The sequence below is a fragment of the Gymnoscopelus braueri genome (genome assembly GCF_963280865.1).
Source record: "Gymnoscopelus braueri genome assembly, chromosome: 1".
Classification (NCBI taxonomy): Eukaryota; Metazoa; Chordata; class Actinopteri; order Myctophiformes; family Myctophidae; genus Gymnoscopelus; species Gymnoscopelus braueri.
The window spans coordinates 6,143,463-6,153,544 of NC_137603.1; the positions used below are offsets into that span (position 1 = coordinate 6,143,463).

General features: G+C 41.2%; 1 protein-coding gene across 1 annotated transcript in view; it reads left to right on the forward strand.

Moving 5' to 3' along the window:
• The window catches only part of LOC308082313 (uncharacterized protein), a gene marked incomplete at both ends in the record, with an annotated part of 162,441 nt that overhangs the window by 77,750 nt on the left and 74,609 nt on the right, over nucleotides 1-10,082 (forward strand). The window lies entirely within an intron of this gene.

The following is a 10,082-nucleotide window of genomic DNA, read 5'->3' on the forward strand; positions in this document are numbered from 1 at the left end:
TAACATCTACATCTATGACCTACCAGATACAACATGGGGCGGCAGTGGCTCAGGGGTAGAGTGGCCAGGGTAGAGTGAACTGGAAACCGCAAGGTTCCCAGTTCGATCCCGGACTGGGGGGCTCCCCGAGTCCCCCAGAGTTATTGTCCTTGAGCAAGACGCTGAACCCCTAATTGCTCCCGATGAGCAGGTTGGTGCTCCGCCATTGGTGTATGAATGTGTGTGTGAATGGGTGAATGTAATGCACAATCTCTGTAAAGCGCTTTGGATAAAAGCGCTATACAAATGCACCATTTACCGTTTACCATTTACAACATGAAAAAAAATATGGTTATGTGGACGACCTATAGCCATCATGCTGAGATGACTAACATGGAAGCAAAGACCAACAGGATGGCCATAGCTGAATGGGTAGAGAGCCAGCCTCAGAAGCAGAAGGTCTCAAGTTCGGTTCCCGGCCCTGCCAAGTTGTTGATTTGTCCCGATGACAATACACTGAACACTTCTGAAACTTAATTTCTCCCACGGGATCAAATAGGTCTAATTATAATTGAAGGTGATGGAAGACGGTCTCAACCAAGACATGGGCACCATGGTAGCCTACCTCTGCAGGTGGCGTTTGTAGCTCAGCATTGGCAAGACAGTGTCGGCGGCATACCATCTTCGCAACAGAGAAGATGGTATCTTCACAACAAAATGCAGTGCTTTACATCAACAAAATCACATGCGCAGTGCTTCACATAAGAATGTATATGAAATGAACATGAAAACCGAGTGCATACAAATGCATAATGCATAACATGCAGAAATGGCACTTGAAGGGTTAAGATTAGTTTCTTCTTATTTTTTTTAACAAGCACTGTAATGCATCCAACACAGTTTCTGGTTGATAGTGGACAGTATTGAACCTTTTGTGTGGAAATTAGACAAGGAAACATGCTTAAATCTTTTTTAACATGGGCGTCAATGGGAAATTGTCAGCGCATCATCTATTTAAGCATTTTTCAATATGTTCGACCACTGGGATTTCTTAGGACTTTTGATATGTTATAACTAACATATTCATGAAACAAAAAAGGTTGAAAGAGTTTCTGTTGCAATATGTCCTAGGTTAACCCCTTATTATCCATAGAATGCCTATACTTAATATGCCTATTTAGAATGGGCCACTTAATTGCCGCTCATCCAAACAAGTTCAAACTTGATGCTGCATTTCTCTGGGTCCTCAGCAACCCACCTGCCAAATGTCAACTTCATACAGTGTATGGTTTTCAAGATATATAATTGTATGTGTAATAACAGTGTGGATGGCGGCCATTTTGAAATTTCCCTACATGCAATTCCTTGCGACTATTTTCCTCTCATTCAGGACATATTTAGGACACAAAATCAGTTGAGTTTGTTTTTGTTGCAATTAGTGGGAGGTCAAGTGCCAATATTACTGGACTAAATCTGTCTTGAGAGATTAACTGAATGAATTAATTAATTCATCCGTCTCCGGTCCCCTTGCCAGCGAAAACGGAGATTTTACTGTACCTTTGAAAAATCGTGGAATATTCTCCGTGACCTCCGTCCTCACGGAGATCGGCTCATCACACGCAAGGGGGTCCGGTAGAATCGGGGGAAAGAAATTGGCCGGGCTCTATTCCAGAGTTATGGCCACATTCAAATTTGAATGTGGCCTGTTTTTTTTTAAACACATAGAAAACAACAGAAATCAGAGAACATTTTACATTTGTGAATCCTTTAACACCTACGAGTCGTGCAGAGAACGGCTAGCAGTTAGGGGGTTAAGCGTCTTGCTCAGGGAACGTTGACACATCGCCGGGGCCGGGAATCTAACCTGCATGGGACCTTGTGTTTCCCAGGCCAGTGTGTGTGTGTGTGTGTATATATATATATATATATATATATATATATATATATATATATATATATATATATATATATATATCACATTGCTTACAAAACAAACCCAGCAGGGCCAAGCCAGCATTGTTTGTGTTGAACAACCAGAGCAGGGCCGTCAGTATGAGGGAACGTTCACAAGACAGATGAGTTCTGGAGTGCTGCCATATAGATCAACAACATGTCACACACTGTGACACTCAGCACTATCTCTCTGCCTCGCTATTGGCAGCCCGTTCCCATGGCGACTGTCCCATCAGACCAATCATTGATCATCCTCTCTCTCTGGAGAGCATGCTGCCTCCTCTTTCTCTTTTTTTCAAATCTGGCATCACGTTGCTGTTCATATTATGAAGAATGATGATAAAGTACACGTCTTAAAGGTTTTTATTTTGTAGTTAAAAATGTTAAAGCTCCATGCTACTGTGATATAGAGCACCAAAGTTCTTTTTGTCTTTAAATCCCCATAGGGGAGTCTTAGATCACATCATATAAGAACTGCGTTGTATCGTTTATGATATTCATTCATATTTGATACAGCCTGTTTCTGGAAAAATGTTATTCATTCTGCCTTAAAAGTCTTAAAAACTACACTTCCGGGTGTGAAATCACTGTCCCTACAGCATCCGTGTTTATGGAAATGTAGTCTTTGGGTCGTTTGACTCGTTTCTAGCGTTTATTGTGTTACTCTTTGGGTAAATGTGTACATTTCCACCTTCAGTCGATGCTTCATATCCATATGAGTACATCGCCCGGGCCTCTCTGTATGGAGTTTGCATGTTCTCCCCGTGTCCCCTAGGGTAGGTACCCTCAAAACATGCAATAATCCTGGTCACTATACTGACTCCCCCTGGTCAACAGGGGCGCTTGATGGAGGGGAAAGGAACTGGTTGGAATAGCGTGTTCCTTCCACACGCTACGTAGCCTGATTATCAGCCTGAAGCTGCGTGGAGCTTCAGTCTGACATTGGCTGCAGTGTCCGCGATTACCAGGGGGAGGGGATTCAAATTTCCCTAAACCAATCACAAGAGATCCACGGATCCGCCTACATATGACGTCATCGCACAGCTTGTTTTAGCAGATATTCGCTGATTGGCTTGTCGTCAGACCACTCCCACCTCCGACTCTGATTTGACAGGTTTTTCTTCGACCGTGAAAAGCCATAGGCTCACATTATGACACCAGACCAAGAGGAGCAGTCCACTCAGAGAGTGGGCGGGGTCTATGGTCTGGAACCAGGCTAGGCGTTACGTCCTACCGGGGAAACTCCCCCCTGTCAGGTGATAGGAAGGCTTGTTAGCTCGCAATGAAGGAGGCATGAGCTCGGCTCTGGGCTCTCCCTAGGCTGGCAGAGGGAGTGTAGCGCCCAGGATTACTTAGACAATTGGCACTGGGTGAAAAAAATGGGGTAGCAAAATTGTGGGATAAAAATGTAGTTAAAAAAAACAAAACAGTATTTGAATGTAGTATATGTTCTGCACTCTCCAGGTGCTCCACATTAGGCGGGCTGCCTTTATCATGATATTGCTACTTTTACATGCTTTAAGTAAAACAAAAGCGAGTCGTTTGTCCACCGCTGGTTGTGCTCTCTCTCTCTCCAGGTGCTCTGGCTGTGTGCAGCTGTGGCAGCAGTTATTAGGACAGCTGTTTGCAGCCTGTGTGTGATGCATGGTGCGGGACAGAGACTGTGTGTAACACAGGATTTAATGACCACATCGATCAGGCGTTCGGCTGCATGTTGTGCATGGATGTGCAAACCGTGTGAGAGCGGAGAGACATACCGCTGTTCTGGACAATACAATACTTTATGCATGACTCTGAACATTTCATAGTCGTATTTAGTGGCGAGGTTATTATAGTTTAGCATTGTTCATATATATATTTTTTTTATGTTGTTTTGAAGTTTTGTTCTCACTTTCAATTTAGTTTTAGTTTATAAAAGTTTTTTTTTTAATTAGTTTTAGTGTTAACTTTTTTCTTTGCCTTATGAAGTAATCAACATGCCCAGCACAAATTAGAAAATAGCAGATCGGCTATTTGCACTACTTTTGAAGAAAAAATATTGGATATTGACTAAGACTTAACAAAGGACATTTTAGTTAGTTTAATTAGTTTTCTTTGTAAAGCCTTTTCCCCTATTTTTTCAGATAACTAAAATGTTTTGTCTATTTTGTTTTGCTACTTTTAATTCAGAAAATAGTTAAATCAATAGCTTGCTAGTGTTGCTTATGTATGTTCTTCCCTTGCTTGTACGCTAAGTCACTCTCGATAAGAGTGTCTGCAAAATGGCAATTTTTATAATTTGTAAATTGATTGCATTTATTTTGTCTGCTGTGGTTATAATAACAGCCTGGCTTGCATCCTCAATAACATCCATCTGAATAGCACAGAGTAAATCAAACCATAGTTGCCACGCAACTAATGACTTACACAGTCAGAGAGACACTTGGTGTCAGAACGTGCTGTAGAATCATATTCAGAATGGTAGAATATTATGAATATGGTTACATTGCTGTTAATGTCTTGTCTGGTTTCCAGTTTCCTCCACCAGTGCTAGTTATGGGATTCAAGTAAATTATTAGACATTGTGTCATTTGAATGTAATTTTTTAAAAGGATGTCAGTCATATGAAGGCCAAAGACAAGCAATGGTATAAAATAATGTGCATCAGTAATTAATAAGCATTCTTTGACTGAAGGGTGCTTGTGGTGGCTGTAGTCCGAGCCGTGTGCATCGTATGTTCGTCGTAGATTTTGCACACGTTGAAACGTATTGGTTTGTCAGTCTGCCCTTTGAGGGTGATGGCCGTTTAGGTCAGTGGTTCTCAACCTGTGGGTCGGGATCCCCAGGGGGGTCTCCATAAGATTTTTCCCCCGGATGACAGTTAAATGACAATTTAAGGACTTTTAAGACCTTTTTAATACTTAGAAAAAGAGAGAGAAAAAAAAGACAATTACTCCATCAAAAGTAATCAACAAACTATACAAATGATATAAGAAAGAGGTATAAATTTTTTGGGCGGTGAAACCGCCCCTATAAGTGAGGTTTGGATATTTGTACAACAAATCCTGCGCTGTGATTGGCCAAAAAGTACCCCGCCTAACCCTGCACCGTGATTGGCCAATCACAGTCTATTCAGGACTGTGATTGGCCAGTGTCACATGACACATGTGCTTAGCCCTATATAAGAAACCATAACTTAAAAAAAAAACATAAATTAGTTTTTTTTAAGTTATGGTTTCGTCCATCATAAAGAGTGTTTCAATAAATTTATTTATTTTTTGTACATGATTGGTTGACTCCATTCAGTATTGTGATTAGCTAGCAAGACACCGCCCACTTCACACAGGGTGTGATTTTTTATAAATAGCCGATCTACAAGCTCACAACGCCTCGCAATGGGAGATTATTGGCGTAGATATTTAGTGTAGAGAGAAAAGAGGGCGTAGGGAGGCCCCGGGGGACTCCAGACAATTAAGTACAGCGTTTAAGTGTTTATGTCTTTCAGCAAAGTAAAAAGGTTTGGTAGAAATGTCTTTCTTAGCAGCAACGTTCATGGATGTTCACAATATGCAATGTTTTCAACAGTGGTGGAAAGTAACTAAGTACATTTACTCAAGTACTGTACTTAAGTACAATTTTGAGGTATTTTTTTTACTTTACAGGAGTATATCCAATTTTCAATACTTTTACTTCTACTCCACTACATCTCAGGGGCAAATATTGTACTTTTACTCCACTACAATTATTTGAAAACTTTAGTTATAGCTACTGTGCAGATATAAGTTATTACATTATAAAACATACATTAAGCACTTTAGCCCTATTTTATATCTAGGCTATTTGAAAATAGCCGATCTACAAGCTCACAACGTGTCGTGTCGCATTGTGAGCTTGTAGATCTGCTATTTTCAAACAGTTTACTACTTTTACTTTTGGTACTTTAAGTGCATTTGGATACCAGTACTTTTGTACTTTAACTCAAGTAAATTTTGAATTCCGGACTTTTACTTACATTGCAATATTGATAATTTTACTAAAGTAAAATATTTGATAACTTTTTCCACCTCTGGTTTTCAAGGCACACAATTGTAATCTATGATGATAACACCAATGTGATTTTGTACTACAAGTTAGTGTAATAATGTGTCAAAGAGACAATTGCTCCAGGCAGAGAAATATATAATTTACATCTCATTAGACTAACTCACTGTCACACTGCTGAAAACCTCCGTCCTGTTTGACCCAAACAGGCAAAGTTGCAGACAGAACCGGAGGGCTGTATACGTTATACGGCAACCTCACACTTATATATGATTAAGGAAGAAATGCCACCGTACATGTTTTCACATTGGCCTTGTGGTGGCGCTATAACACGCTTATTCACTGTTTTGCCTATAACTCTTGAACCGTAGGTCATACAATCCAAATTATTATGTATTATTATACGTCAACTAGGGGGCAGAAATGTGAACTCGAAATAGTGACAAGCGCCAGAAGACTGGCCCGATGAAGTGAACGGAAGTGACGCAACTCTCCTTATATGGCTCTGGTAACAAATAAGCCACGCCCATTTCCACCTTACAAGATTTCCCACCATGTTGTGTTTTACTTACAACTCCTACCAATGTTGTCCAAGCCTCACCCAAATCGGTACGCCATATCTCTGTAGTTATGTGAGCAGGATGTATCTGTCAGATTGTCCGGATTCCATTCCGATTGACTACGATTTATTTTTTTGCGGGAGGCCCCCGTTTTGCACGAAATGCCACAAGCATCGCTCGACTGATCGGCAACAAACATTTCACACACACACTCCTAGGCCTATAGGCCAAGGGACAAATGTAACCAAATGGACCCTTACAGGTCCATTTGGATACAGGTCAGTGGTTCTCAAACCGACTTTCATTTCAGGGACCCCCATAACTCTTGAGAGTGTACCAAATGGAACGGGTCCATTCGGTTCCATGTGTACACTCTCAAGAGTTTCAGACCTGTTGAGGGTCCATTTGGAACCCCCTCAAGGATACAGTCCCTGGACCCCCACTTTGAGACCCACTGTCCCAGATGTGTTTAAATGAGGTATGTATACTGATACGCACGTTATGGGTAAAGGCCCATCGGTATCGAGAAGGAACAAATGGTATCGGTACATCTCTAGTTACACCTGTAACTCAGAGTCCTGCACGCGTCCAATCTTGAGAACGCGCGCGCGCCCGCCCCGCCCCACCCCGCCCCGCCCCGCCCCGCCCGTCAATAATCAGATCCGTAGACCAGGGTTACCAGATCTGCTTATTATAATTTCCCCTCAATATTGTATTTGAAAATAGACGATCTACAAGCTCACAACGCGTCGCATCGCGACGCGTTGTGAGCTTGTAGATCGGCTATTTTCAAATAGCTGATGTATATGTTAAAGTGCTCATGTGGCCCATTGTCGCTTCTTTTGGGCTCGTTTTCCTAGACCTGGTTGCTTGTTTCTCTCACAGAATCTGGCAACACTGCCGTAGACCCACCCGTCACCCTGTGATTATTTCAAAATATGAACCGGACCCGCCCCGCCGGACCCGCCCCGTTTACCCGCGATTACATGCCGAGTAAAATGTAAATAGTCACTCAATTTAAAAGTGGGTTGAAATGTGTTGAAAAGGATAGCAGCCTTCAACAAATAGCGTTACATTCAGTGGTCAGGTTCGCTCAGAAATCAAGTGAAGAAACGGCGGAGCGAGCTTTAGCCACGCGCGCGAACGCGCATAATACGCAGTAGGCTACGCATGTGTCGTTGTTTACATCGTCAGATGGTTTTAATTTGAAGGTTTAACAGGATGTTCAATGTGTTTTTGCTCCATGCTGTTGTGCACACACGAGTTACACAAGTGACGTTGTTTGGGGCGGAAACAGTGATCTCTGATTTTCACAATAAAATGTTACCCACCCGCGTTTACTTCAGTGCCGCCCGTCGCCGTACCGGTGAACTTATAAAAGTATATTTTTCACCCGTTTTCACCCGTCGGGTACCCGCGGGTACCCCGCTCGTTGCAAGGACTGTAACTGGCCATTTTTTCCGTCCAACATCTCAGTTCAAAGCTCACAATGGTTCGGGTTGAAACGCATCGTGAGCTTGTAGATCGGCGATTTTTTTTTGGCCGAAGTTTCCCCCCAGACTGTGGACGGTGGGGTTAGTAATTAAGGTATACGGCAGGAATCACACAGGTGATATAGGAGATCTTGGTGCCGTAGGTGTGTTGCACATTGTAACATTGTAGATTGATTGATTGGTTGTATACTTTATTAGTCAAAAAAGTTAAACAATTAGGCTAAAAGGATAACACACGAAAATGTCCATTGTGGTCATAGGTTGTATGAGCATAGAATACTGACACTTTAATAAATTACAATAGCTATATTTACAGAGGAGAAAAAGGAAAAACGGTGCCTGACCCCTCATTTCAATGGGAATTCATATCTAACTCCACTTTCCTGATAGATGCCTTAGTTTTCTGGCCAGTTTTGAAAGTAACCAGTGATTCACATACTTTAACCCATCAAGACCGGGAAGGCATCTGTCTCACTTTAGATTTATTTGGCTATTCAAACATAGCTCATGGCGAGGCACCGAGCGCCGTGCCATGAGCTTGTAGATCTGCTATTTTTGAAAAATCTTTGAATATATATATTTTTTAAAGCGAACATTATTTTGTAACCCAAATCTTTGCTTCTGGGGATTCTACAAATGTCTTCTAAATCTAAAAAAATGTTTTTTGAAAAAAACTTATGGGGGTCCTTGACATGAAAAAGTGGTTATTTTTCATGTCGAGGACCCCCAAAATGCTATGTTTTTGGCCGCGGACCCCAATCTCAAAATATGTTGTTCCAGGGACCCCCCCTCCCCCAGAAGCAAAGATTTGAGTTACAAATGATCGCTTTAAAAATATATATATATTGAAAGATTTGCACAAATTTTCACGATAACAAAAAAAATAATTGCTGATATACAAGCTCATAGCGAGCTTGTATATCTGCTATTTTTTTGGATAGCCAAATAAATCTAAAAGTGAGACACAAGATGCGTTCCCGGTCTTAACGGGTTAAAAGGACGATGTCAGCTGGGCATTCCACACCATGAGAAATGTCCCATGTTTGTGCTGAATGCGGGGGGCACCAGATGGTGGGGGTACTCCCTCTGGTTCTGTAGCTTCCCTGAAGGGGGTCGTAGATAGGCTCATTTTGGTTTTTCAGCCAGGGGGTCCCCTGACTCGCAGCACGAGGGACTCTGGGCCCTAGTGGGACGAATTCAAACCAGCATGAGGGTCACCATTTTGGCATTTAGGGGATGTTGCATTTAAATGTATCAAACGGATCCTAAATGTATGGAAAACTAATTGTAATTTGATTTTAACCCATTAAGACCTGGAACATTTTTTTTTGATTTGAGCTAAAAAAAAAGCATTATTTTACACTTTGGGCTATTCAAAAATATCAGATCTACAAGCTACGAGCTTGTAGATCTGCTATTTTTTTGAAAAATCTTTAAAAATGTGTGAAAATCTTTGAATATATATTATTTTAAAACAAACACTTTTAACTCAAATCGTTGCTTCTGGGGGGTCCCTGGAAAAAAGAAAAATTGAGACGAGGGTCCGCGGCCAAATACATATAATTGTGGGGGTCCTTGACATGAAAAAGTTTGAGCACCACTGATATAGAAACATAGTTTTTTCAGAAAACTGTTGGGATTTAGAATCGGCTTCAGGTCTTAAAGGGTTGATTAAATCGATTTAAATTGTCACCAGCTTGAATCGATTTACATGCCTAATAATAGTGGTTATACCTGGTGGTCATTAATCTTAATATGGCTCGTCCTGACAGAAGCCGTAAGAACCTTGATGCATGGAAAGAAAGAAAAGAAAGGAATGGCATCAATCGTCCTCAGTCAAATAGGTCAAAACATGAATTTGTGCGTTAACCCATTGAATCCGGGAACGCATCCCTGTCTGTCATTTTAGATTTCTTTGGCTATTCAAAAATAGCAGATCTGCAAGCTCATAGCGCGGCACATGAGCTTGTAGATCTGATTTATTTTCTATTTTTTCGTGAAAATGTTTGTTGCAAATCTTTGAATATATATATATAATTTTTTAAAGCGAACATTTGTAACTCAAATCTTCTTTCTA